General features: G+C 43.1%; 1 protein-coding gene across 3 annotated transcripts in view; it reads left to right on the top strand.

Annotated features, from left to right (window-relative positions):
- The window catches only part of ABTB3 (ankyrin repeat and BTB domain containing 3), a 173,777-nt gene that overhangs the window by 64,104 nt on the left and 82,064 nt on the right, over positions 1 to 27,609 (top strand). The gene's annotated exons all lie outside the window — the stretch shown is intronic.

Below are 27,609 nucleotides of genomic sequence, written 5' to 3'. Positions count from 1 at the left end.
ACCAGGATTGGGTGACATGTTCACATCCCTTCAAATGGGAGAACTAGTATTCCTGGGCTAGCTAGCCACCATGTTGGTGGTAAGCCATATGATGGAAAAGTTTTGACTTTGTCATCTGATTGCTTATATCAGAAAACTGTACATCAGAAGCTCTGCAGAGTTTGGTGCTGGTGGAGGTAAGGTGGCTGTGAGCCTGGGAACCTCTTAATGATGGGAAGGTAGCTTGGGACCAGGTCACACCTTGGGTCCAAGGAAGTTTTGGTGCCTCCATATCAATGGTATGCACATGGTGGGACCCTGAGCTCAACGTACACGTTGGCCGGTGGGTTGGAGAGCTGCAGGTTTGGGTAGGAAAGAGTCTGCTAAAATCCCACATTGTGCAGTGTTGTAGCCACTGTGCTCACACTGTGTGAGCATGAACGTCTGGCTGGGCACACAGCTGCTCCCAGCATCTGGGCTCCAGCTCCTTGTTTGTCGTTAGTGGGTCTCCCTCCTATGCTGGATCCTCCCCAGCTCTGTGCGCTTCCCAGAGAGGAAGTAAATCTAGTGAACCGGGGAGCATCCTTGTAGTAGAGCCAAGTGGGATGGAGGGCTGCCAGGAAGCTGCATGGGTGAAGGCTGCGCCTAGCAGATGTGCTTCTGGCCCTTTGACAGTGGGAAAAACCTTACTCATGTATCAAGCAGGCAGGTATCTTCTGCAGCCACCAAGGCTGGTGTGCATGGGGTTGTCTGTGCAGCCTTTCTTGTATTCTATCTCTGTGCTACAGGCAGATGGACAATAAACCCTCATCCCTCAAGTGCAGTGTCTCTCCTCTTTTCATACATGGCATCTATGAGAAATCACACTGGCAGTCTTGAGTATTTGCATTTGATGGGACATGTGGGTTTGGGGTATGAATCCCAAGATTGCTATCAAAGGGATTGCTCTTTTATATGTTTCCACAAGTGAAGATTTCAGCAGACCTTCTCATGGCTGGTTGCTGTTGGCTCCAATTGTCCACCAGCAGTTGATGGGAAATCCATTTGCCACAGGAATTAGCAGGAGTGGGATTTGTGCCAGGGCCATAGGAGATGCAGACTCTTCCTCACTGGTCCCAAAACTCCCTTAACACCAGGTGCTTCCCTTCATCAAGATAAATGAGATAGACAGTTTTTCTAGCTCTATTTTTTTTTGCATATAGGGACCTCATTATTATCCTTGAGCAGCTGTGGGTACGTGTCTGTGTGCTTGTGGTTTGCAGACCATCTGCCAGCAGACAGAACAGTGTTCAGGTAGACTTTTCAGATCTGAGGTTCAGGTCCTGAACTGATGTAGGTGGGTAACCCACCAGCATTTATAATGGGAAGCTGGTGCCAGAAGTACCTAGGTGGAAACTGAGCTGCAGGTCAGGGGGGCCTGGGGAAGCCTCCAGGGAGTCACAGGGAAGCACCATGGGTGAGCACAGTCAAATGGCAAGTCTCTTTTGGGTAAGGGATAAGATTGGGCTTGAGTTAGATGGCTGTGGGCTCATCCAAACTGCCCGCAAAATCTCTGGTGCGAACACCTAGATTTATCCCATTTAAGTTCACACACTTGACCACAGCTTTGGAAGGAGGAAATCAGTTTTCTACCACTGGTCTGTTAGAAGTGAGGGTCAAGCCTACCTGTGGAGATGGACATCTCTTTCACTGGGTTTCAAGGGTATCAGGTGGAAAACCAGCGCACTCCTCCAGCCATTGTCCTGCTCAGGCCATGGGAGAGTCTTGCTCTCAGACAAAGGTGCTCTCTGGGGGAGCTGGGGCTGTGGTGAATCTGGTGCCTTGGGGTTTGACCCGCGAGTGGGAGAGGGGCTGTGGTGGATGTGGGTTTTGTTAGCCTGCCCTCCCTGGGGGCTCAGGAGGAAGACACAAGCCTGAGCCTGATGGAGGAAGGAGGAGCAATTATTGGAAGTACAGTTAATCTTTCTTTAATTAGAAGACATGCTAAATTAAAAGACCCAGGAGTGATCCCACAGATGTCAGCTTACTGAAAGATAATAATTGGTGTGAGAATCTAATGTTTTGCTAAGCTTCATCTTTGTGTTTGATGGCATTGTTACGTATTTGGGTGCTTTGTTTAAACTGAGAGAAAGTTGACCCAAATAGACAGCTCAAGCTTTGTGTTCTGTCTTCTTCAGGACTGGCATTGGACAGTTTTTCTTAAGCAATAATGCCCGTGATGATTATAACAATAATAAGCATCATAATTCTCTATTGTCTATAATCTTGAAGGAAAATAGCAGCCAGCTTTGGAAACCTTTAGAGAACAAATGCTTTTACGATGGCAATTGTGGACTTCAACTTTTGACAGCAGCACTCGTGGGTAGACTTCCAGGAGGATAAACCTGAGCTGTGGGAGGCAGGGTATTGCACAGAGCAGGCAGATCCTCACTAAGGGTATCACACAGTAGAGATATCCTGGCTCTGCTCAGCAGCAGTAGGAAAATCTGCCATCTCCTTTCCAAAGTACAGCGAGTTTTTCTCCTATTATTCTTGGTTGTTCTGGGAAATTTCCCTTTTGCTTTGGGAGTGGGGGCTGGCTGTTAAATCCAGGTTGTTTCAAATCCTGTGTCAGTCCTGCAGTCCCCATCCAGTTGCCCCTCCACATCCCTTGCTGTGGGACTCTGGCATGGATCTGAGCTCATCCCATACAAGTGCACAGCAAAAGGCAAGCACTGGGTCCTGGCCTGGGGACTTGCCTTTTATATGTAACATTTAAGCCACCAATTTTTTTGAGTGTAGCAAAGAATCTGTACTTTCCTTAGAGTTAATAGGAAACAGCAGCTCTTGCTTTATGGGACGTCAGTGTTGGTGAGGCTGTGCCTTAAGGAGGAAGAAATCCTCTTTCATGCACAAAAGGAGAATCCGAGTATCCTTAGAGAAAACAGGAGAAGCACTTCCACTTCTGTTGAGGGAAGAGCATGAGGATGGAAAGATGATGTTCATGCCTGAGGATAGCTCAGGGTGCTGGATAAGTTACAGCTGGTGATGCCTTTGGCCTGAGTATTCTGCAGAAATAAAGGTTGTGGCACATGAGAAGGAAGCTTACGGATTTTCATGAGCCTTTGGATTTTGACTTGAAAGCACTTTCTATTACAGTCTGAACCTGAGCAACAGCATTAGAACAAATTAAAGTAATCATGGCCATTTTACTGATACAGACCTAGTTACAAGGAAATAGACTGTTCTTTTGGAACAGGTTTTCCAATACAGTAACACAGTCAACCCAGTGCTTTTCTGACTTAAACCTATTTTATACTAATGTTTATATCAACTGTGATGGAATTATTCCCAGTTTACATTGGTAAGTGAGAAGAAAATCAATTGCAGGGTATCAACCTTGAAATGCACTAATTACTTGCTGCGTGCCAAGCTGGGTGCAGCTAAGAACTGCTCTCTGTGTCCCACAGAGCTTTCTTCCTTCCCTCTACTCCTGCATGGTGGCTGGGGATGCCTGTGGTTTAACTGCTCAAACAGGCAGCAAAGTTTTCCTGCCCCTTCAGATAAGATCTCATTGAGATCCTGACTCTCTGGAGCTCTTTTGGCAGTCAGCACTGTAGCAGAGAAAAGGCAGGAACTGCTTTCCCAGGCATTGGCATGGCCAGGCCCCACATCCCAGAGGAAAGGAAAGTCTAGGAGATGCTGTCAGTGTCTTCCATTTGTTGTGCAGACCTGGTGAGAGATGCTGTAAGATGCAGCCCCTGAGAGGAGAGTCCTGGCAGAGCCTAGAGCCAGGGCTGGGGGCTGGTGAGTGGTTTCACAACCACTGCAAAATGGCACTGGAAACCTGTAAGGCTCCCAGCACCTCATCCCGACCTTGGAAGCACCACCCCATTGTACAGCTCTGGCCAGTATATGCATGTTCCTCACTATGCCACTGCTCCCATCTGTATTATTTTGTTTTTCCGAGAGATAGGGAAAATAGCTGATGTTTTTGGTGCTTTTTCTTAGAGTTGCTCTGAATCTCACTCCAGTGTGAAGTGAAACCTGAGGTTGTACCCAGTGTTACATAGATTGTTAACCCTCCTCTCACATGCCTGTTTTTGTGTGTGGTGTATCTCCAGGTTGCAGAAAGGTGTTTTTTCTCTCTGCACTCAGGGGCTTATGGTCTGGCTCAGACATAGTATTAGGTACAAGTAAAAACAGATCAAGATATCGATTCAGCAAAGCACTGGCATTTAATCCTGCACCGCTCCTTAATAACAATAACACTGGTAGTGTGACTATAATCAGTATTTACCATCTGCAGTTTAAGTGCGTGCTTTTATGCTTGGCTGAATTGGAGCCCAGTTTTCTGTGTATGTAGCAGAAGGGGGGAGAGGAGTGCTGGTGGAGCAGCAAATAGTACAGATGCTTGCTTATCAGGACCTTTTCATCCATGTGTTTGCACTGAGGTGGGTGGCTCTGACAGCAGCACATCATCCTGCTGAGGGTCACAGGTGGTTTCAGGGTGCTCTGCTCAGTGATGGGAGTCATGCACCTTGCTGAGGGGGCTGCCCATTCCACCTTCTGTGCTTGCAGAAGTGGTTTGCTTTGGCTTTTGCACTGCCACATGCTGTGGCTGTAGATCTGAGGCACAGAGCAAAAGCATTCCAGAAAATGAATGGCAGCATTTTTTTTTTTGAGAAAGCCTTCAAGAAAAAATGTTATCAGCCTTTAGAACAAGAGCTGCATTTACCTTGTGTTTATAGCAAATGCTGCTCCACTATCTGGAAGGTATATCTTCGCTTTTCATTTCAAATGCAAGGAAGTCCTTTTTTGTGTGGCAGTTGAGAAAGAAAACCACAGAAGCTTCCTCTTCTTTCAATGCACTGTGCCCAAAACACACTTTGAGGAAATACTTGTTCCTGCCTGAGAAAGGAGACTGCTGGGTGCTCTGCAGTTCATAGCTGCAGCACAGAACACATGAGGCTAGATCATTTTGCAAGCTGTCCTAATGCAACCATCAGTAGTCCTAAAATGAAGGAAATTAGGAGGCTAAATAATGTCGAGTAGCTGATAATAGTAATTTAAAGAAGACATGCCAATAAGCAAGTTGTTCTCTGAAACAGCTCATTAAGGTACTGTTAATCCCTCTACTTTCAGGAATGTCAGCCTGCAACTTCTAGCTCTTTCTATCATTCATTCAGCCTTGACATATAGATTTAAAACGTTGGTTACCTACTTAAAATCATTCATGTTCATAGCTTTTCCTCTCTTGCCCTTCCTTGGGAAGAGACTGTGGGTTTTCTCTGGAGCAAAACAAACTTTTAGGTTTTTACGTGTTTAGGGAGGCAGCTGCTGGCCTGGCTTTCACCAGCAGCACTGAACAAAAGAATTAATGGGTAAATTAGTCTATTTTATCTAGTAGGCAAGGGCTGTTTATCTGACTTTTGACTAGAGCACTGACTCACTGTCAGTTTTGGTTTAAAGTCTTTCAGCATTTCATGTTCAGTGAAAAGTCCCGTGTTAAATGACATAAACCCAACATCTCCTTTTCCAGTCAGCCATGCGATTTGATCAATTGTTTGTATGAGTTTTGTACAAATGTCAACATTATGAATTGATTGTGCTTAGCTTGCCCGTGACTGATGATGATTGATGTGTTTTGGCGCACCATATTTGTTCATAATTCATGAACTTGCCTTTCTGCCTGGGTTCATATGTGGCCAGACCTTACAGCTGTGTAAATCAAGGCAGCACTTGAGCAGTCGCAGTCCCTGCTGACCTGAGAGTCTTTCTGTTAAAAGCGAGTTAAGATTGTCTCATCTCATTTTCAGATGTGACGTTTGCATCACCGTGGGCAGGGAAAGGTGCTCATGGTGGAGATATGGTTTGTGATTGCTAACATCCTTGCATTTGAATGTGTACGCAGCCCAGCTGGCAAAGCAGTTGAAGGCAGTGTTGGACACAGATGAGAACAGAGGGCGTGCTGCTGGTCTCTGCTTTCTGACAGACAGATCTGCAGCATGTTTTATACATAGGCTGCACACAAGGATGCTTGGCAGTGAAAGAAGTAAATGTTTCGTCATAACAGAGCCCATTTTTGCTCTCATTCTCATTGCAAGATCTATGCTCATGGTGAGCTCTGGTTTTAGCAGGGCTTTTTTGCTTTTGACCTAGCTAGTGACCTTCAGAGTGCCCTAATCCACACAGTACGGTCTCTGGACAATATTCTAGCCAAATTACTCATCGCGGCCATACAGTCCCCGAAAGGCTTTAAATGATGCATTAAGCAATGTAGTAGCATCTGCCACATGTGGTTAGTCCTCTTGGGGATGTTTGCACCCAGGCAGCTCTTTGTTTTGCTTTGTGCTTTGGGAGGACAGGGATATGTGTGTGCATGTGAGCAAGAGAAAAGTGCACGCTGATTGTGTTTGCATGGATGGATTTAAAGAGGGGTACCTGGTGTAAGACCTACAGCATTGACCTGGCAGAGTCTTTAAGCTTCATAAGGTGTGAATAATGTTGGAGAGTTTAAGGAGCACCTTAAGTGTCTTCCTGGCCAACTGCCCAACTACTTAGCACCTTTTGGGTTTTGGGTGAGGAGATCTGTGGGTGTTGGAAGCAGTGGAGGTGAAGGAGTGTTTCTTGTGTAGCCTCTAGCAAGCATAATCATGGCAAAAGGTTGGTTGGATATTTGTAGCAAGGGCTCCATCCTGCAGATGTTTTATCCTGCAGGTAGCCATGCTGGAGCCTGCTGGGCTGCTTGCTGGATGGGCCCAGGGCAGGAAAAGCCTGCAGTGGAGGAGGAGCGCAGCTCCCATGCTCTCCATGCCTCATAGTGGCCCATGCACTCAGCTGTGCAGCCTGGCTCCATATCTTGTGCATGGCAGAGTGGGGACGGGGAGAGTAAAGCTGCTGGAACCATCTCAGCCAGGGTGAGCTTTTGCTGTCATGGCACATAAGAGTGTTACTTGTGATGATGAAGGTGTTTTACCCTCCAGGTTCATGTCAAGGTGGTGGGGTAACCTCTGTGTCACCACTGTGAAGGCTGAACTAGCATTGCTGCAGACTACGCAAAAGGGCTCTTGCAGTGCTTGGGGGGATGCAAGCACTTGTGCTGTGCAATGTAACAGCTACACGTGTATGCAAACAACTTGATGTAAATATGGAGTTGTGTGTGCAACCACCTCTTTAAGCACCATTACTATTAATTAGTAAGGAGGGTAATAGCACTGAGGGTGCTTGACCTGAAAGAAAAGGAAGGCGCAGTCTTCTGTATGTTGGTAAATTCATGCAAAGATTACTGCAGAATTTAAATATGTCCATAGTGACAGGGTTATATTTGTGAAGAGGAAGATTTGCCTTAGCAAAGTCACACCTGGAGCACAGGTGGGTTTTACTTGAACCGCCACGCTGTGATAAACTGCTGTGGTTTTGAATTGTACCTGGGTAACAACACTGAAAATAGCCCATCTACCAACTGAGTCTAGGTGCTACCATGACTGTTGCTGATTTTAGTATAGTATTATCCAGAAGGTCCTGCTGTTGCTGGTTTCATTATGGTAGGCACATTTTTTGCATTGAGATAGACTAGCTCCTTTCCCGGCAAGCCCCATATCCTGTGAACAGATGTGGGGTGGGAGAATATTTGAGATTGGAAGTTCACACAGATGCCTTGTCCAAGGCCCCTTGAGGAGTTTCTAGAATTGACCCCAGTCTTCCCCATTTCAATCTAGTGCCTGAATACTGAGATGAAATTTGCTACTGACAAAGCAAAATTATAATGAGTCAGGTTAAAGTGTGACATCTCTAACACTGACAGATGCAATGTGGTGGTTGTCAAGGTCCAGGGCTTGATATTTCCTTGAGTGGGTCCCTTGCTGAGATTAACACCTCCAAATCAACCTGGTGTACATCAGGAGAGAATACACAGATTGTCAATTATGCTTGCTGAGATTACACCTCTGAATAAATCTGATGTACAGCAGGAAAAAATGGATTGCTAATTATTCTAGAATGGAGACGATATTTCAAATCCTATTTGGATTTGGAGCAGTATCCAAATAACTAGTGGAATGTTTCTGGATCTCTGCAGGCCTCCTGGAGAGTGAAGAACAGCAGAACAACCCTCTGTCAAGGTTCAACATAGTACAAACTTCTGCATTGATGGGTTTGGCTGGGCAGAAACCTCAGTTTAGCCCTTTGTCTCTCCAGTAGCTGCAGTTCCAACAGCAGGGAATATGAGATACCTGTGGGAGATGCTGTCATACAGAAATGTCTAGGGGGGAGGGAGGCAAATAAGAGCTGTATTTCTTCTTTTTTAGCTAAGGGAGAGGGAAATACTTTTTACAAGGTTATGCCACTTTCCTCAATATTTGAGTTTTCTTCCAAGAGAGTAATGAATTTTGAAATTCAAGGTATCTCCATCAAGAGATGGGAAATGTGGAGGCGAAAGGAAAATTTTAACTTTCTATCCATAAGTGTAGTTCTTTGCACAGGGACCATCAGGATGACCTGCTTCCTTCCTCTGTCTTGGTGGGACAACTTCCTTGAGTGCAGGTGTCATTGCCGCTGAACTTCGTTCTCTGTCTATGTTCCTTTGTATTATCATAATCTTGGAAAAAAAGAAGAAAAGAATGAAGATGGGGCAAAAACTGCTGGCTAACCCAGCCACAGTTAATGCACCACTGGAATTTGTGTCAACAAGCGGAGTGATTCTGAGGTTACGTTGTCCATTGTGGAGATATTTAAAACGTCGTCAGTGGCAATGATGGGAGAAATAAATGGTTTAGAAAACAGAATATAGATTCATTTGGCATGGAGTAGGTGCAAGCCATATGGAGTCCAGATGTTCCTGGTGCCTTCTGAAAAGGTAACAATCCAGAGCCACTAAAGGAGGAATTTCAGACTAAACAAATGAGAAAAATATGTGGCTGAACACAACAGGGCTTTTCAGCACAGCAGTCTCTCCTGCCTCTCACTGCCTCACCATTGCCCTGTTTCACTGCCTTCTGTGGGAATTTTTTAATGCAGAGTAGCAAAAAACACACCTTGATAGGCAGAATAGTGTCTCAGCATCTGTATGCAACCTGAAGTTAACAAACAAGGCAAGGTGCTCCATTTTGGGGGATAACAAATAGAAAATGTTTAATAGGTGGAAATAAAGAGAATTAATAGAAAACATAAAGCATTTAAAAACATCTGTGACTTCCACCCTCCTTGTTTCTTTCAGCATAGGCCTCAATATTTCCTCTTAAAATCCTCTGTGCTGAATTATAACTTTTTATCAATAATACATAATTTGCATTTGCAGCACATTGCCTCATTTGCATTTTACTTGTCAAGCAACTTGAATACAAAGAGGTAGAGGCCCCAGCTCTGCAAACATCTATATGTATGAGTAACAGTTCAATTAAGCAAAGATATACATATGCATATGTTTTCAGAGCGGAAGCCTGTGTGTTCCTCCTGAGGTAATTTTGGAAGTTTAGGGTTTATTCAGGTTGAGAATAGAGTTCATGTCTCTCAATAGATACAACACTCTAAAAGCCATTCTTCATGAAAATACAGTGCCTTCCATGTGTTTGCAGGGAAGACAGGATTCCTGGTAATTTAAGTTGTTTTTCTGTACATGAAGAAACAAAGGATGAGGAAAATATCTGTGACAGGTAGCGCTTAGGCATTCAGGACTGTGTTCCTCAAAACCGTACACCAATATTGCCTAGTCATGCGTCAGCTGCATTTTCATGCTAAAATTATTAGATCCTTAAACTTTGTGTTACCTCTGTCTGGGATATCTGTGCCAGCAGAAGACCCATGCAAGTGTGGACATAGAGGCAAATTGTGTCTGTTGTCAGGATAATTATTTTGCTTAAGGTGGACAAGGGGAAGAAAGAGAAGTTTAATTGTAAAATTGTTCTTTAGTTGATCGAGATTGTCTGTTAGGAAAAGCCCACTTTTGTAAGCTGCTTGGCTAGCTGTGTAGTAGGCAGTTTTCCCATTGCACACCTGCTCTAGGAGGGTGTCTGGTGTGTGATTGTGCCTTGCAGCACGCCTCTCCTTTCCCTGACTTTCATCTGAGGGATGGATAAACCTCATTTGCAGAAAAAAGGGTGAGGTCTCCTTGTAAAAGAAGTAGCCCCGAGTTTGAAGCCAGCAGCCTCCATCTCCCCTGAGTTTGTACAATGGAGTGAGTATAACTGCAGTATCTTTTTCTCAGGTTTACTTTCTCCAAATTAAGTGAGGAAATTGGTTTTCTTGAGGAATGCTCCTGGCATTTACCCTCATTAAGACTTCCTGCTAATGTGATTGCTCAGCAGTATTTTGCCTTTGCAGATTACAAAGCTAATGGGTGAAGGCTGCAGCTAATGAATGACCTCCTCAGTCCTTCTGTGAGCTGAGAAAAACACTGCTCAACTTGGAGGATTTTGCCTCACTTGCAGCATTTTCCACTTGCTTTGGATGTTGAGGAAGCTCAGGTAACACAGGCCAACCGCATCCTTGGTGTAATGCCACATGCGGTCAGGAGGAAATGGCCTTGGACCAACAAATGCAGGCGGTCACAGCCAGCGTGATGGCTACCTACTGAGAGGGTCAAGCCATCAGCAGGGGTGCTTTCCCTGCACCAGCTGCCCTGGTGCACCTTGCCAAAACCGACAGATGCCTGCAGAGCTATCAATCACCTGGCTCATCTGCCTGCTCCCTGTCCCACTCTGGTTGCAGAGCCTGGCCGTGTGCATGGCTGGGCAACTTCATCTCCAGCCATAGAGCTGCCATAAGCAGCTGGAGAGAGGCTGGTGTGGTTGGGTTGTTGGAGGCACAGCTGGAAACAGGAGAGGATGTGCGTCCTGCTGGTCTCAGACAGGGAAGGATAAAAAACATCTGGAGAATTCAGTCTTGCACACTGTCAAAGGTGCAAAAAGACCAGAGATGGAGGCAATTCTCTCCAGCTCATGTTCCTTTTTGTTCTCTCTGAATGAGATAGAAAACAGCAGAAGAAAGCAAGGTAGCAGAGATTCAGGTCAAAGTGCGTCATCTAGAAAACAAAATAAAGAGTTTTCAAAGAGATGATTTTTGAAGTTTAAAATTGCTTTTTCATGTGTGTGTACTTCTTTATTAAGATGCTTTTAATTTCAAGCTGAAATTTAAGTTATGTTCTTCGTCTGCTTAAGCAAGGTGTTGTTTTGTTCTTACTTTCAAAGCTGTTGGTGTCAGGTTTGGCTTTTTTGATGTCCCCATCCACATGTGCCAGCATTGCAGCAGCACCTGGCTTTTTTTCTTTTACCCCAGGCCTTGAAATCAACAGTTTTTCTGACAATCAGGCTGTTTGTTTCCTATATTCATGTTCCAAAAGCATCCATAAGGGGACTATTGTGGTGTAAGCAGTCTTGAACCCACCTAATTTTGGTCTGGAAGCATTTACCATCTTAAGGTTATGAAGCCTTAAATTTTCACTTGGTCTGTTTCTGGGTATTGGCTGAGCTATTGGTGCAGTTCTTCAAGTGTTAAAAAATGACTGCAGCAGTTCCATAATGTTCATCACCCTGTGCTGTTGGTGAACCTCACCCTTGAAATGTGTGCTCCTTTTGCTTTGTAAAGCTTCTCTTAAATTACTTGTAATAATACAAATATTTTAACCTGGGGTTGGGAGTGAGCAAGCTTCTCCAGAGGGTTTTAGCAGTAGGGCTGGGACAGGTGATTGAAGAAAATGAATTTAAAGTTGTCAGACAGTGCTAATCATGATGATAGTGAAAGACAGCACTTGTCCTTGGAGCTTTAGTGATGGAGAGAGCAAACTGAAGGCTCCCAACCTTCATGCTGTCAGGGTCCTTAGAGACACCAGGCAAATCTTTGCTCAGTACAGCAAAAAAGAAGCTCTTGGTCATCAACTGTCCTGAGTTCTTCGGGGTTTTGTGCTGCCTGTTAGAGAACAGAACCTGCGCAGTGGCCCAGATAGGCTATTTAATGAGGGGTCCCTCTAATGAGGGGTTATCATTTTGAAGCTGAGCGAATAAAGGGTGAGGTGTAGTTTCAGATGCTTCCTTTTTGGGCCTTACTGGGTGTTCAGCTGTCCTACTTAAGGTAAACAAAACTCTAGCATTGCAGAGCAGCATTTCACAAAAGTAGGTTTGTCCTGTGTTTCCATAGTCTCTGGAATATTACCTGGTACAGATGGAAAAACTGGGTCGTCTTTTCTCCTCCCAGGAGAAGGTACTGCTATGTAGATGTTCAGCCAGAGAAAAGGTGGCTGACTGTATGTTGGCAACACATCGATGTGAAGCCATCCATCTCAGTGACAGCAGGACAAGGAAACACAGCGGGTGTTTGGGTTTAGTTTTCTTTCCTTGTTATTGTTTCTCTCTAGAATCAGGGACTAATCACTGTAATCTTCTGTTATTTCTGCTTTCCTTCCAACTTTCCAGGTCTCTGTCAGTTTGGTAAAAAAACCAGCCTAGCAGTGGAATAAAACCATGTGTGGTAGAGCAGATGTATAAGAGAATAAAATTGCAAGTGCAGCAGTAAATTTAATCTGGCAATCCCTAATTTTAGAATACTTGACTTTGTGACTTTAACTTTCCTTTGGTGTGGTTTGGGCATACACTTAACTAAGCTGTTCCAAAAAATTACATTTTCTGATGGAGTCATGTGTGGCATAGTTCATAACCTAAGTGAATTATCAACCCAAAAGTAATAATTTGTCTCTGTATTTTGTTACCTGTATATTGGTGAGTCCACTCATTTTCCTGCATGTGTTTTTTTTTTTTGATTCTTTGGTATTTATTTAGTGCTTATGTTAAAATTTGTGCAATTTTGTCAGCTGTGTAATACTGGGCTGTGAGGTTTGATTTTAGTCCAGGTCATGCTCACGCTGGTCACTTAAACACTAGTGGATTGCTAGGAGATGCAGTATTTTATAAGGTATAGACTGCCTTTGCCATTTAAGAGGACTTATATTACTTTAAACATTCATTCCTTTTTTAAAATTGGCCTTCATAGTTTGCAACATTACAGTAAAGACAGATAGTATGTGCATGTAAAACATTTATAGAAACATTAAAATTGTAACAGAAAGCAGGAATCCCTTCACATCACATCTCATTTCTAGTTAGTAAGTTCCTCTTCTCTTAAGCTATGACTTTTAAGTATCCACCGGTTCTGTAGCAGAGCCCTATAAAACCTTTAGTTGAGTGAAAATCAGTTATATGAGGGGACTGATTTATTGCTGATCCTCCGAGTACTTGCTTGTGGGCAGTTTTGCTGTGAATATCATTTCCAAGGGTGCTGTATTTTTGCATGTGGAAGAGCACAGCAGCAGCCTGCACTTTCTGGAGACAAGGCATGACACAGGCTGAAGCTGTTTTGGTGCTGTGGAGTCCTGCTGCTGTGGCTGTCAGCAGCGAGTTGCTTCCTCCAGCTGGTAAAGCATAACCAGCAAAAAGCCCAGAGTCTAGATGCTGTTACACAAGCAAAATTACTGCCTTTTGGTGTCTGTATTGCTGCAGCCAGGATCTAATGATGCTGCTTTTCAGCTGCCTGTGTAGCTGAAGAAGAGGAGAAACTACTCCAAAAAGCCACTTGTGCTTCCAAAAACTTCCACTGTCATCTCCACTCTTTCCAGTTTTTTTCCCTCCCGTCTTCTTCGGGTCAAGTTGCATCCCTACCATTTTCCAAATGCTTCCATACCTTTTTCTCAGTAGCCTATAGATAAGATACAGCTTTGGAGTAAATCCTTGCATCTCTTATCAACTCATTTTGTGCTATACTCAGGATTTTCTGATACATTTACTTTTAACAGTGTTTGTCTATCTATACTCTTCACAGATTTACAGCTTTCCTGCCTTGATATACAGACAAGAGTAATATTTTGAGTTGAAGACTTGTAGTCTTCAAGACTTTGAGCTGTAGATAATATTTTTAATGGACTAATCCTATTTAAGATGCTAAGCACATATATCCTCTTTTCAGTTGGTGAAAATTATCCCAGTTGACTGTAATTTACAGACAATTACTGTATAAACTGCATCACTTCTGCTAAGATGGAAATTATGTTTTAAGTACATTTTTTTCCTCTGTAGTAGGCTGCTAACTCCATCTTCCTCCACTGCTGGATCCAACTGTTGGCCTTTGTCAGTCTTGTGTGTTGGGTAGGATACACTTGGAAGACCTGGGGACATCAGCAATGGCTGAATTTTGAACGGGACTTTTTGCTAAACCGTACATTGTTACATTTATATTGGTTTTCCCAGTGAAGTCGATTGCAGTGCCCAGCTACAGAAGTGAGTGAATTCTTGCTGATCTGACACCAGCCTTTATGTTGAACCCTGTACTTCAATCTGCATTTGCTTTAAGTATTCAAGCTGCAGCTTGGTATAAAAGCTTGATGATGTCATTATTTTTGTTGCCAAGCCTAACACTTCAAGATGTTCCAGAGTGAATAGTGATGGAGTCTGTCAAGTGCTTTCTTGAATTCTCTGAAGTTTATGATGAGTGAATTTTGCCATTTGGTGCCTTCTTCAGTGATTAGTCTTACACTGAAAATCTGGTCAACACATGAGCTTTCAGGTCAAATTATTCACTCCCTTCCTCTTTCAGATTTTCATGGATATTTTTTTTCTTTCATGTTTTTATTAAAATGAGCTCACTAAGCCAAAGTTTACTGAACTTGATGCAAAGTTCACATAAAATGACAGAGAAAATCATCTCTGAAAAAAATTACCAGCAAACTGTGTTAAGGCTTGCCATGGAAAATATTGCCAGTCTCTTTTGGGTGTTATCAGGAGTGCCTGTCGCAGAGGCTGCAGGGCTGGATATGGCTGCCAAATGTTGTTTCCAGCAAAGGCTAACAAACCCCACGATGAATTTTAGGTTGAATTGCTTGTAAATGCTTGTCATTCGCATGTGTTTTCAGCTGTGGTGGCTAAACAAAGGCTTTGCAGAGATAAGTGTGCTCTGCCATAGAGCAAGAGGTCTTGTTTGGACGGGCTGTGCGCCTTCCGGACGGCTCCACTGCTTCCCGTTGGGATTTTGGAAGTGAGCGATTATCAAGCTGCTGCTGAGATCTAGTTATACCCAAAAAAGAAAGAGAGGGGGAACTGGATTTTCCTGAGTGTTTTGCTCAGTGGTAGTCTCAGTGACTCTGTTGACGTTACTCCTCATTTTTCACTGTTGTGATGGAGAGCTTAATCTGGTGTATTATTTTTATGGTTCGGTTTTAAACCAACAAAAAGCAGAGGAGTTGGCAAATAAAAGTCCTGCTGTCTTTGATCTTTATTGTGCTGACGATAAAATTGGTATGAGCTTTGTGTTGTCTGAACCCTGTTTCCTATGGGCTTCATCTGGTTAAGAATATTCTGCTAAATCAGTTGTCGAGTTAATTTATCACTGTCCCTTGGCATTTCTTCTTAAGAATGAGAGAGTGATGCTTTTAAGATCTTTAGAAAAATCTGAAACCAAGGAAATGCTGTGACATCCAAACCCCAATTTGGAAATTGTGATGCTGTGTACCAAACGTGAAATCACCACTCATTTTCTATTAAGTTCCTTGCAGCATGTTTGCATCCAGAGCATGACCTTGATAGAGATTTTGTCATTCTGCAGAGCACTTGGGCTCAGCAGTCCCACCAGCGAGCTCCAGCAGTGAGAGGTTGTGAGACCATGTTCTAGCCCTTGGCCTGCAGCCCTGGTGGCTCTGCCTCTGTCCTCAAAGCTGCAGGGGTTTCTGTGTGTTAATACCAGTAAAGCTCAAAGTGTTGGAACAATTAGGAAACAATAATAAGGTCACAAGGACAGCTTACAAAAAAATTATCTCTTGTTCTGGGATTGTTGCATTCATTATATTTGTATTATTTCCTATTTTTATAAGCTCTATCAGTACAGATTCTTTTTCCTAGTGTGCTGGATTATTTTCACTGTCTTCTCTTTCCCTGGTAAATGCCATAAGCTTTTCTTTGGCATTCTTTTTATCTTTATTTCTTGCTTCCCTTCTCCAACCCCCCCCCCCCAAAAAAAAAAAAGATGAAAGAAAAAGAGAAGGCTTTAGTAGATTTATTGCCTGTAAATCTATGAAAGGTGCTACTAAAACTCTCAGACTGAATGGCTGGGATACTGGTGAGGATTCAGTTAAGAACCATGGCTGATGTGATCAGGAAAGTTCTCTGCCTGTTTGATGATTTTCTGAAAGCTCTCAGGATGCTGGGTTTTCTTGAGAACTTTTCCTCTGACATGAAGGAAAATGTAATTTCTGTTTTTCTTGTTTGAAGAGATAAGTTTGACAACATGACTAGAGCAGTGTGCATTGAAAGCCATGGAAATAAAGCATTAAGTGAAAGAACTCTGGTTTTACTCATTAAAATGTATTTATTTTAAGCCAATTTCAGAATTTTTTTGACATTTGGATTTCCTGATAATGAAATATCTAAAAGCTATGACTTTCCCAGGTAGTCTGTGCATTTCAGTGAGCTCTAATGAATACAAAGGGTACTTTCCTCCTTGTATTTTTCTTTAGCTCTTTTTTTTAATTGTTATTATTTGTACAGGCACAGTTTTAAGAATTGAAATATTAGACATCCGGGTTTATTAAAGTCTATGGTGTTGGGTGAAAGGAGTAGGTTTTTTTAAGAGCACTTCATTTTCACCTCACCATAGCAGAGTTGTCTTTGAAATGTACCTTTCAAGGAAGCGGAGCATGTGCCCTTCAGCTACCAAGGCCCAGTTGTCTGTCTATGTTTAAGTAAGTCACCGTGAACCTCCCTTTTACCATTTTCATTGTTTCTTTTGAGAATTGGTTTGTTGATAAACCTACTGGGGGGGCTGTTTATATAGCATAGTGCTTCTCAGGGTGATTTCTAGACATTACTGAAACAAGTAATGTTCTGTGGCATCTCCGGTTTTACAGAGGGATACGTTGAGGTTGCATAGGTCTGTGAACTTTCCTGGAGGCCAGATTGCATCCATAGCAGACTACAATTGGAAATGAGAGTCCTGGGTATCAGCTCATTATGAGGTGTGCTATGGGGTGGACTTATGCTTGCTGTAGAAGATTCTTGGTCCTTCTCAGACACAAGGCGTATGTTCCCCATCAGAGCAAAGCTTCTCTACCTAACCCCACTGCCCCTGTGCAGTGTGCTCCTCTGGATATTTCTCTTAATCATGATGAGTGTTTTTGTCTTGTAGTGAGGGCTAATTTGGGACCAACAGTGGTGTAAATAAAGGGCAGTGCCCCTAGTGTCAGGTGGGGTGAAGCCACTTTGTGTGGCATCAAGCTGGAACATTTAATGAACTTCCATTGAATCTGTGTGTTAAAATGTTCACTGTTTGTGTCGTTCATGCTGTGTGCTCTTAGTGCTTGTGGCGATGAGCTTCATGTTGCTGGCTTAAAGTGGGGAATGTCTTGCCACCCAGCTTTACCCTCTTATAAAGAGGGTTTGGGCTGGTGGACCTCTGAGCTCTGGCTTCGTTGCAGATACCAGTACCTCTATCCCCATTCAGGGCAGGAAGATTTGAAGCATTATACCTCAACTGCATAAACTAGAAGCTTAACCATACCTTCCAAAATCATGGAGGCCCAAGGAGAATTAATGTTCTAATATTAGTTAATTGTTTTGAAGATATATATTGAAAATAAAGGTCTGAGTATCTTTGTAAAGATTCTTTCCTTTATTACAGCAATGTATCTCATTTTATGGGAATCCTTTATAGTAGCAATCAGTCTATGGTGATAAAGCAAACTCAGCAATGCGCTTTACAAATTCCTGCTGTGCAGGGGTGGTTTGCACTGATGGCTCTTCAAAGCTAGAGGATGCACACTGGTACACACAGCTATGCGAGCAAAAAAATGAGCCTGTTTCTGTGCCTGCCTGCAACCACAGCATGCAAACCACAGCACCTACAGATGCCACGTATGTCCCTCAATGGGATGAAGGAGGTCACCCCGTTCTCACAGGCTGTGGTCGTTTGCAGAGCCCTCCTGAAGCGATGAGGAGCCAGCCCAACTTGGCAGCAGTGCTGGTTTCCCTGCTCTCAGGCTGGCATCGGTGTGGCTGTGCCATCAACCCCTGTGCTGTTCCCCTGCTGCCGTTGCAGATTCCCAGCTTGAGACTACAGCGTGTGGGGATTTGGTCAGTGGCCAAAATAAACCAACAGAGGGAACTGAATAAAGAGTGGGTGTTGGCACATGTACAGATGTACCAGCAGGGAGCTGTCGCTGGAACAGGATTTCCATGGGCGGACAGCTCATTGGTGTTTGCCACCAGCCAAGCCCCAGCACAGCAGGCATCGTGCATGCCTACAGAGTCACCTTCCACAGCCAAAACACCCCCAGACTATTCAGCTTAGAGTCAGCTTTTCCTGCAATGTCCCATGGGCCTCTGGGTTTGATATCCAAACAGGATATGAGCCAAATAAATAGTTAATAACAACCAAACACTGTGCACCTCAACTGCAAGGTGAGGGGACACCATGGACCTGTTAGTTCTGGGGGAAGAATGGTGAAGTAGGTGCTTGCAGAAGCCTGCATTGCTGAGATGATTTGCTGCACAAGCTGGGGCTTGCCTGGACCTGAAGGCTTCATGATGAGTAGATGAACTGCTCTTGTCCAGCTGAGAGGTGACAAAAATGTGTTTGTTTCCACCTGCTCTCAGTTCATCTCTAGTGATATATTTATTGTCTTTGGACAAGACATTGTCTTGGTTTTTGTCTGGGAAGTTATCTTCGGATGAAGATCTGCATGTTCTAGCTGTCCCCAAGATGTATGAACTTTCTCTTTGTTAGACATACATGTTTTGAATGTCTCTCTTTGCTTTGCTTCAGAGTAATTTCTTGGTCAGTCTGCTTTTGAAGCACCTAAGTTAAAGTTTGCTGTACAGTTAAAATTAAGTGCAAACTGGTGTTTGCTTCAACAAGCTGGTGTTTGTTCTCAGATATTGCTGCTATGAACACCAGTCATCTACGATTATATCATAAAAAGTAAGAGGATGGTATATCACATGAATGCTAGTGCACACTCAACTGCCAGTTCATTCACCAAAAGCACACAGAGTGGCTTAGTGTGAATGTTATTTTCCATCATTTATGTTCTTGTTATCTTTCTCTGTAGCTGCTTGCATTAATCTTTTATGTCCTGTCAATAAACCACAGTTCACGAGTGCCTTATCTCTCTTGTCTACCTCATATTGGTCTGTGCTGACTCTTGAGTTATGTGCCTAAGGACATTTGAATCATACTTCCACTTGCACATGAAAGCCATTGCTTCATTGTGCACATTTCCCATGATTCTGAAGTTATCCCTGGAGTATTTTACTGGTTTTCCCCTTAGAGTTGCAAGCATTGTCTCTACCAGTCATATTTTTCTTTGCCTCCACCATGATTTGCAGACCCCACATGTACTTTTTGCTGTGTGAACAATTCAGATTGAATATTTCAGAAGCATGTGAAGACCAATGCTGTGGATCCCAAGAGATCAGTTCAGGGCAGTGTGTGTCTGCATCTTGTTTCTCTGTCTCAGAGTCTGCTGGGGAAAGCCATGCTGCTGGACTTGTCCTTTCTGAATCAGATCCCTTCTGAATATTGTTTTGCTTAAAAACTCCGGTGGGTGGGCTTTGCAGTGATCAGTCCATAACCAAACCTGAAGGACAGTTTTCAGTTCATCTTTCCAGCTCTGTCTGAAGAAAAAAACCTTGTCCCAGAATTTCCAGTTGTCCCCTTCATGATCAGGGCAAAGTCAAGGTTACTTGGGGATCCTTAAATTTGACCTGGTAGAGTTATTAATGTTTTGGGGCACTGTAGGGTAAAACCTGAATCCCAGTGTTTGTTATTTTGAGAACTGCTCTTGAATGCTTTTGGGTTGCCACACTGTCATTGTTTTTGCTATGATTGTTATATTCATCCCTTTAAATCATTTGAGTTGGAGACTTTGTCAATTGACACTGAAGTTCATTGTGAATTCAAAGGTTCAAATAGTGGCAGTTTAAGCAGAGATGGGGAAAGCCCCCATGATCGTATGATTATTCAGTAGTGGTGACTTGTACACATACAGTTTATTTCAGAAACTAAATAAAAATGTGTCAAATTCCCTAGCTATGTTTGGTGAACAAAGAATAGCACCTGAGTGCTGAACAAAGATGCAGCTGTCTGAGGAAGGAAGTTACAGGTGTATTAAATGAAAAAGTTTCAGTGCAAAAAAGCAGCTCACCTCTTTTGTCAAAATGCCTCGTCATTAAATGTGGTCTCTCAGTTCTCATACTGAAGGCTTCGATCACTGCAGCCGTGTTCATGTGACCTGTATATTATGGAATATTGCTGTTATCTTATTGTACCCTTTCACTGTAAGAGATGGGGAGAAGGGAGATTGGTTCTATCTCTGCTACAATAAGAAGCAACTTTCTTATTCAGCAGACTGTTTTGAGAGTCCGCTAATTCACTGTTAGTCACCTAGGGAAGTGATTAATGTGAGGAATTTGGACCAAAACAACTTTCTTCATTGAACAAACCTTGTATCAGAAAAGGTGATCCATGTGCAATGTGTTTTTCAAGTGTTGCATCTGTGTAACATACATATAACGGTGCAAGAGAAAATGATATTGTTTCCCATTTAAATAAGCAGCTTAGCTCTGCCTATGTATAGAGTCTATAGTTAGTATATTTTTGTCCCTGAATTCACTAGAACTTAGTTTAAAAGATGACAGCAATGAGAGAATTTGCATCAATTTACTCTAATACAGTATTTTCTTGCCAATGGTTGGAGCTTTGCAGCATGTTCAGGAGCTGCCAGGTGCCTGAACGGCAGCATCCTCAGAACTGTCCTGTGGCTTAGCCCTCGTACAGAAATGGGTGGTAACTCTTGAGGTTAAACAAATAAATAGATAAAAACAGGACAGGCATAATAACTTCTTTTTTGCATGTTGTCTGTTGGATCCACCAAGAGTGGTATATGTGGAGGTGGTTTTCCAGCTACCTCTCTGCACAGTGAAGTCCAATGCGTATTCAGACTGTTAGCAGAAAGTTAATAATTGCTTTCTTGATTACATTTTCTGGGCAGATGAGCACTTTCCATTGAAAAGTGGAGATCTGTGTGCAACCTATATGAGGGAAGACACAACATGAACAGACGTCTATTTGGGAACACTACCTGAGTGATAGAAATTGAGTTTATCTGGCTGTTGGGAAAATGGAGTATGATGAAGAGCCTACCTTGTATTGGTTTATTATCTGGGGGTTCTTTCCTACCCGGGCTTTTGACTTGTATCAGTTTCCATATTTATATTTTATTTCTCTGTCTTTCATAGTGTATATTGCTGCTTAGTCAGCTTGTCAGTTATATAATGCTGTCCCACTGAAGCCACATCTGGAAGTTTCCAAATAACATTTGGTTTCTTTCTGACTGCTTAAAAGAGAAAAGGTTAAATAAAAGCAGCAGGTGAGATGTAGCTGGTGAGGCAGTTAGCATGGCCTACTGTGATGGCTACCTGCTGATGATCATTATATGTCCCTGATTTCAGGTGCTTCTGATAAGTTCCAACAGAATTTATTTTTTTCTAGGACATTCATTTCCCCTCAAGTGATGTAAAAATACTTTTTGTTTTCTAAATATCAGCAGAGTTGGCTCAGCCATTTCCAAGATCAAGGCTGTGAGGGAAAAATTGCTCCACAGTTTGTTTCCCATCTTAATTTTGGTATTGAGTATTGCAGAAGGACTGGTGAAGCTGTGCTTGCTTGGAGCAGAAGCATCTCCATGGGGCGGCTGAGGTATTACTGGGGGTGTGCCTCTGTCCCCAGGAGGGCACCCATGGGAAGAGGTGAGGGGAATGGCATTGTGCTTTACTCCAAGCAGAGGATGCAGTCATGTCAAAGTCATGACAAATACCTCACTGAATCAAAAAGATAAAACAGTGAACATTTGTTTATTCATTAACTACTGTCTGTTCAGTGCACTGCAGAAGTATCTGACATAAAACTGGTCATACTCCTTTATTACAGGGGCTTTGGTGTTTGTTGATCTGTCTGTAAAGGTCTAGGTGAAACAGTGGAGGAGATTAATAATGCATAGGTTCAAATCTGAAGATTATGCACAAATGAAAACTGGGTTTGACCCTTAACCACTGTGAGAATAAATGTGCAGTCATGTCTGTCTGGAAAAAGTAATAGAGGGCATCATTTTCAAAAAATGAATGAGCTATTTTAGGAATAAAACCATATATCTTGATATAAAATTCAGAATGTACAAATGGGTACTCTGCAGGGATACAAAATACATTAAACTTACTTAAAGTAATTTTTAAAAGTCTTTTTCACTTAAACTGGTAGCCATGTAATGAGCTCATACAGCTGACTGCAGTATGTATTGCAGTTAGGTGGGAACAGGGTGTCCATCAACTCTGTAAAACCTGAATAATTTGAAGTGGGCTCACCCAGCCAATCTGTAGGGCAAGCAGTCATAAAAGTATGCTAGCAACTTAGTCCAACGTCTCTTCTTGTAGATTTTTTTTCATTCTCTGTAATGATTTTACCATGTATATATGTATACAGGTTAACCTTTACTGGTCAGAGCTGATTTATTGTTGAGGTGTCTATATCAAAGGTCTGGATGGTGAAATATGTGCTACTAACTAGCCATTTCTATTTAGTAAGGCAAGTGGAATGTTTGAAGAATGTAAAAGTTACTTTTAGAAAGGACTGACATCTGGCCAGCATCTAGGGTTTCCAGTCAGTGAAATTTTTAGGTGAGTATTTGGCTTTAAATACGTGGCAGAAACTCATTGCGGCACATGCTGAAGGCAGAGTTACTCCTTTACTGAGAGTCAGAGCTGGGTGCCTTGGTCCCACACAGGTGGTACCTGAGGCTGTTGGTACCTGACCTCAGCTGTGTGCAGGTGAGAACATCTTGCCTCCTTAGGGATACACCAAATGATGCAGCAAACCTGGCTGAGGTGAGCATGCAGGAGACTGTAGGACAGGTCCTGCTCTGGGGTTGTCCTCAGTTCAGGAGGTTGCTGTAGGTTCTGTGCCTCATACCTTCAAGGGGAGGTGTTTTTTATCCTGCTGTGATAATCCCCTTTCTCAGTACCATCATTAGCAGGGTGGGAGGGAGGGTAGTAAATGCTCAGAGTGCCCTGAAGCCAGTAAATAACAGCTCGTGTTTCTAAAACATTTTATCATTCTTTATTTTCCTTAAGCACAGGCTTTCATGGTGAGGGTGGAGTGGCTGATCTGATATTTATCTGTGCAAGCAGTTGAAAGGAAATTCTAATTGCTTAACCTTTACTGTGGGCTCCACACGTTCCAGTTTATCCAAAACACATTGCTTGGGGGTAAAATCCCGACCCTTACAAAGTCAGCAAGAGTTCTGCCAGAGCTGCCTGCTGTTTACCTGCTGAAGCATGGTAATATGCTGCAGCAGGGCAGTTGTGTTCAAGCGTCCATAGGTTCAGGGGCTTCATTGCAGCCCCTGTGTGTCATGTGTTTGCAGGTTTAATGCTCTACTAACTGCAGAGTACTAATTTTATTTATTATTTACTTATTTCTTTCAATTACATACTCACATGCCTTCCCTGAAAGCTTTGGGCTGATGTTTTAGTTGTTTGAAGTTGAAGGATGGTGGTGATTTTAGCTGCCCAAGGCTTTGGCACTGGTGGAAGGTGACTTACAAAGCAAGCAGTAAGCACCCAGCTCTACCAAAAGGGATGTCATTCTTCAATCAGCCGGTCACCTCACCCTTGTTAGGTCAGGTGTTTCACCAGTTTGAATTGCAAACCATCTTTATTTCTTTGTGTATGTATAGTTTGCATAAGCTTTTCTATATGGAGCTGGCTCCCAAGTGCAAGGTAGTGATTACTCCATAGATCACAGGTGCCTCATCCCACTCCCTTCAATCCTATTTCCTGCTGCTGCCCCCGTGCCTGCTTGTGAAATGTGAAGCATGCAGTTTGTAATGTCATGTGGTGGGAATTCTGTGGTGGGAATGTCCCAGTTCTCAGTTTCAGCACTGTCTGCTCCACTATGTGTTATTCATGGAGTTTTGCACAACCTGATGTTGTTCCAAAGCGAAAGGAGGGATTTTGGCAAACAACCCATTCTCCTGTAAAAAGTATATTAATCTTCACAAATAATGAAGCAAATGGAGGTGTTTTTTAAGGTATTCAGAATATTCTTGCCAAGTGTATTGCGTAGTATTCAGAGAAACTGCTCAGAAATGTAAGTGCTTCAGTGTTTCTGAAATGATGCATCTGACCCTTGAAGGCATTTAATGCGTGATGCTTATGCCAAAGGAATGGTGGCACACAGAGAAAGAAGTGGAAAAAATAGTCTTTTGGATCAAGCAGTTTGTACTGCTTTATATAACTGCAATACCTGGTACTGAATCCTGTTTGGATAGTAGGTCTCTTAAAAATGGGGGATTACGTGCTTGCATGGGGTTTTCATTTCCAGTTGAAATAGTCCTTCTTCTCAAGAAGTCCAAAGCAGCTAGGTCCTGCATTTGGGCCACAATAACCCCATGCAATGCTCCAGGCTTGGGGAAGAGTGGCTGGAAAGCTGCTCAGTGGAAAAGGACCTGGGGGTGCTGATTGACAGAGATGAACATGAACAGCTTGTGCCCAGGCAGCCAAGAAGGCCAACAGCATCCTGGGCCTGCGTCAGCACTAGTGTTGCAGCAGGGCCAGGGCAGTGATCATCCCCCTGTACTGGGCACTGGTGAAGCTGCACCTCAAATCCTGTGATCAGTTCTGGGCTCCTCACTACAAGAGAGACATTGAGGTGCTGGTGAAGGGTCAGAGAAGGGCAGCAGAGCTGGTGAAGGGTCTGGAGCACAAGTGTGATGGGGAATGGCTGGGGGAACTGGGGGAGTTTAGTCTGGAGAAGAGAAGGCTCAGGGGGGACCTTATTGCTGTCTACAGCTCCCTGAAAAGAGGCTGTAGTAAGGTGGGGTTGGTCTCTACTCCCAAGTAACAAGTGATAGGACAAGAGGAAGCAGCCTCAAGCTGTGCCAGGGGAGGTTTAGATGGGATATGAAGAAAAATTTCTTCACTGAGAGAGTGCTCAGGCATTGGCACAGGCTTCCCAGGGCAGTGCTGGAATCACCATCCCTGGAAGTGTTCACAAACCTCATAGATGAGGCCCTCAGTGACATGGTTTAGTGGTGGACTTGGCAGTGCTGCAATAATGGTTGGACTTGATCTTAAAGGTCTTTTCCAACCTATTTGGAAATATGATTTTATACAACAGTGCTTAATTAGCTGCTGGTGTTTTTTTTAGGAGATACTGGAGGAGACTGGATTGCATTAGGAGAGAGATTCCTTATCAGCACCACTGGGCTTTCAGGCCATGCCCATGTTATGGTTACTGAAGGGGAAGTCTGTTCCGGCTGGGCATTTCATGAGGCCAACAGTAATGAATGAAAAAAATTAGAGGCCCTAGGAAATCATATTAAGCTATGAATCACTGAATCCTCTTGTTCTGCTGCTATCAGCTGGCAGGCCTTTTCCCATGAAATAAAACCCATTAATGCATTTTTCATCATTTTTAGTGACTCAGAGGCTTAGACCTGCGAACTCTTGGTCTAACAGGGAGTGTGCTTATTTTAAGCCAAACCCATTTTTGCATGAGTTAGTGACTCCTGTGCATGTCTAGAATCCATGTTTATACCAGTGCACAGCCTTTCCCCCTTGAATATGTCTTCCATCTTGAGTACTTGCCAGTAGCTGCAAGAGACATCTCGCAGTTAGACTGGGTACCATCAAATCCACATTTTTCCGAGTTCCCTCATTTACCAGCATTACCAATACATTCATTGTGCTCTTTTTGTCCATCAGTTTTCCCATGACTTCTCAACTTCTTGCATCTGTGGAGACATTGAGGGCTGCACCTGTTGTATTTATTTGCATGTAGCAGAGAAGGAAGATGATAACTGGCATTTTTAAGTTTTATTTTCTGTATCTGGATGCCTCCTGTCAAGGAGTGTGATAGAAAACCTTTCTTCTCTGCATCGCTAGTTCCAGGGCAGCATAGCTTAGATCAGAGTGATCTCGAGCTGATGAGTACTCAGTGTGAAATAAATGGCTGTGTCAGCTCTAACATCTCTCTGCCAAAAAAATCACAACTCTCACTGAAACTTTTATGGTCACGGTGACAGTGGAATAGCGCAGCTGAGCACAGGGTGCTGTTGTGCAGTGTTCCTGTTGTGAAGTTGAGAAAATGCCTTTCGTGGCCAAGGGGAGAGTGGAGGTGAAAGTCACAGGTAGGGGAAGGTGTGTGGTGCACATCAATCCCCTCACAAGGGAAAGGAAGGGGGATACAGCTATTGCATCAGCCACAGCTCAATATGCTGTCAGCACACGTGTTGTCTGTCCAGTCCATGGATGCATGCTGGCAATGAGCTTCAGCTGCTGCTACTTGCCCAAGGGCAGTACCAGAAAGACTCCTTCATGGAACTGAGAGGCACCTTGGGATAAGCATGAGGAGATTGATCTGTAGTTCTCTTGCTTGTGGACTGGCTTGCTTCACATTCATTGGTTTTGCTTGGGTTTTGTCTTTTTTTTTTTTTTTTGTGGTGGTGGTTTTGAGGATTTTGAAGTTTTGCAGTTGATTTTGGCAAGACCAGGATTTTGTTTTCTCTGTATCCTAATAAAGTTCAATGTGAAGCTGTAGCTGGTGATTTGGGAGCCAGTTTCTATTTTTTGTGGGATTTAGTCTTCTGATTCTTCTTTGTTTTATAATATATAGGCTAAACAATCAAATCCATCCTGTGTTCCACTTGGTTGTGCACCACTTAACTGCTTGGTGCTAGCCGAATGTATTCTAATTTAATTGAATTGTTGTTCATTCTATGCCATTTTAAGCAGCAGTGATTGCCACACATTATCATTAGGCTAAAGTGATTGCCTTTAGAAGGATCCTAATAAGGAGGATGTCCCAGTTAAGTAGAATGTGTTGTGCTAAGGAACTCCTTAGAAGAAAAGGTGTCACAGTAACTTGTAATATAATTCTCTCATCTTCCTGTAACATCTGCTCTAATATCTCACAGATCTCTGCATTGGATTATTTTGTTAGGCTCTCAGTTCTTTCATTTTAAAGCTTTACTTATTTGCTCTTCTACTGATTTTTCCAGGAGAGAAAGGGTGATCTCTTGTGGTTAAACTGCATAACTAGAGGTCTTATGCATTTTTCCTGGTTTTCTCTGGCATTGCTTATTTCACCTTGAATTGGTTACTAAGCTCTCTAATGCTTTACTTTGACTTAATCTATAAATTGGACATGAATATTGCCTTACCTGCTTAATGCCAGTGTCTTGAGGCTAAGAGAAAAGCTGCTAATGATTACCTACATCTTTGGGTGGTAACTGTTAAAGACAGAAAGTAGTGTCCCTTTATTCTCTTGCATCTGATTCCTGTGCCTGTTCCACCCTTCCTCATTTGGGCTGCTCTGCCTATTCTTAAGATTCTGATTCTGGAAACTTTATATCACCACCTAGCTTTCCCAAGCGCTTTGCATTTTCTCCATGCAAAGGCACTCCTTGTTATTTAACCAGGCTGGAATGTGTGGAAAGAAGACATTTTGCACTCTTTGCTTTGAATGCTTTCCAGGTCTTCTGTTAACTGAAAGCACTGGCTGATATGATTACCTTTAAGGTTTTCCCTGTAGTCTCATTTCTGTAAGGAGAAGTCAGGATGTTTTCCA

Source organism: Melopsittacus undulatus, chromosome 5 (assembly GCF_012275295.1).
Source record: "Melopsittacus undulatus isolate bMelUnd1 chromosome 5, bMelUnd1.mat.Z, whole genome shotgun sequence".
Taxonomy (NCBI): domain Eukaryota; kingdom Metazoa; phylum Chordata; class Aves; order Psittaciformes; family Psittaculidae; genus Melopsittacus; species Melopsittacus undulatus.
The sequence above is the reverse complement of the archived record's forward strand: the minus strand, read 5'-3'. Positions and strand labels throughout refer to the sequence as shown.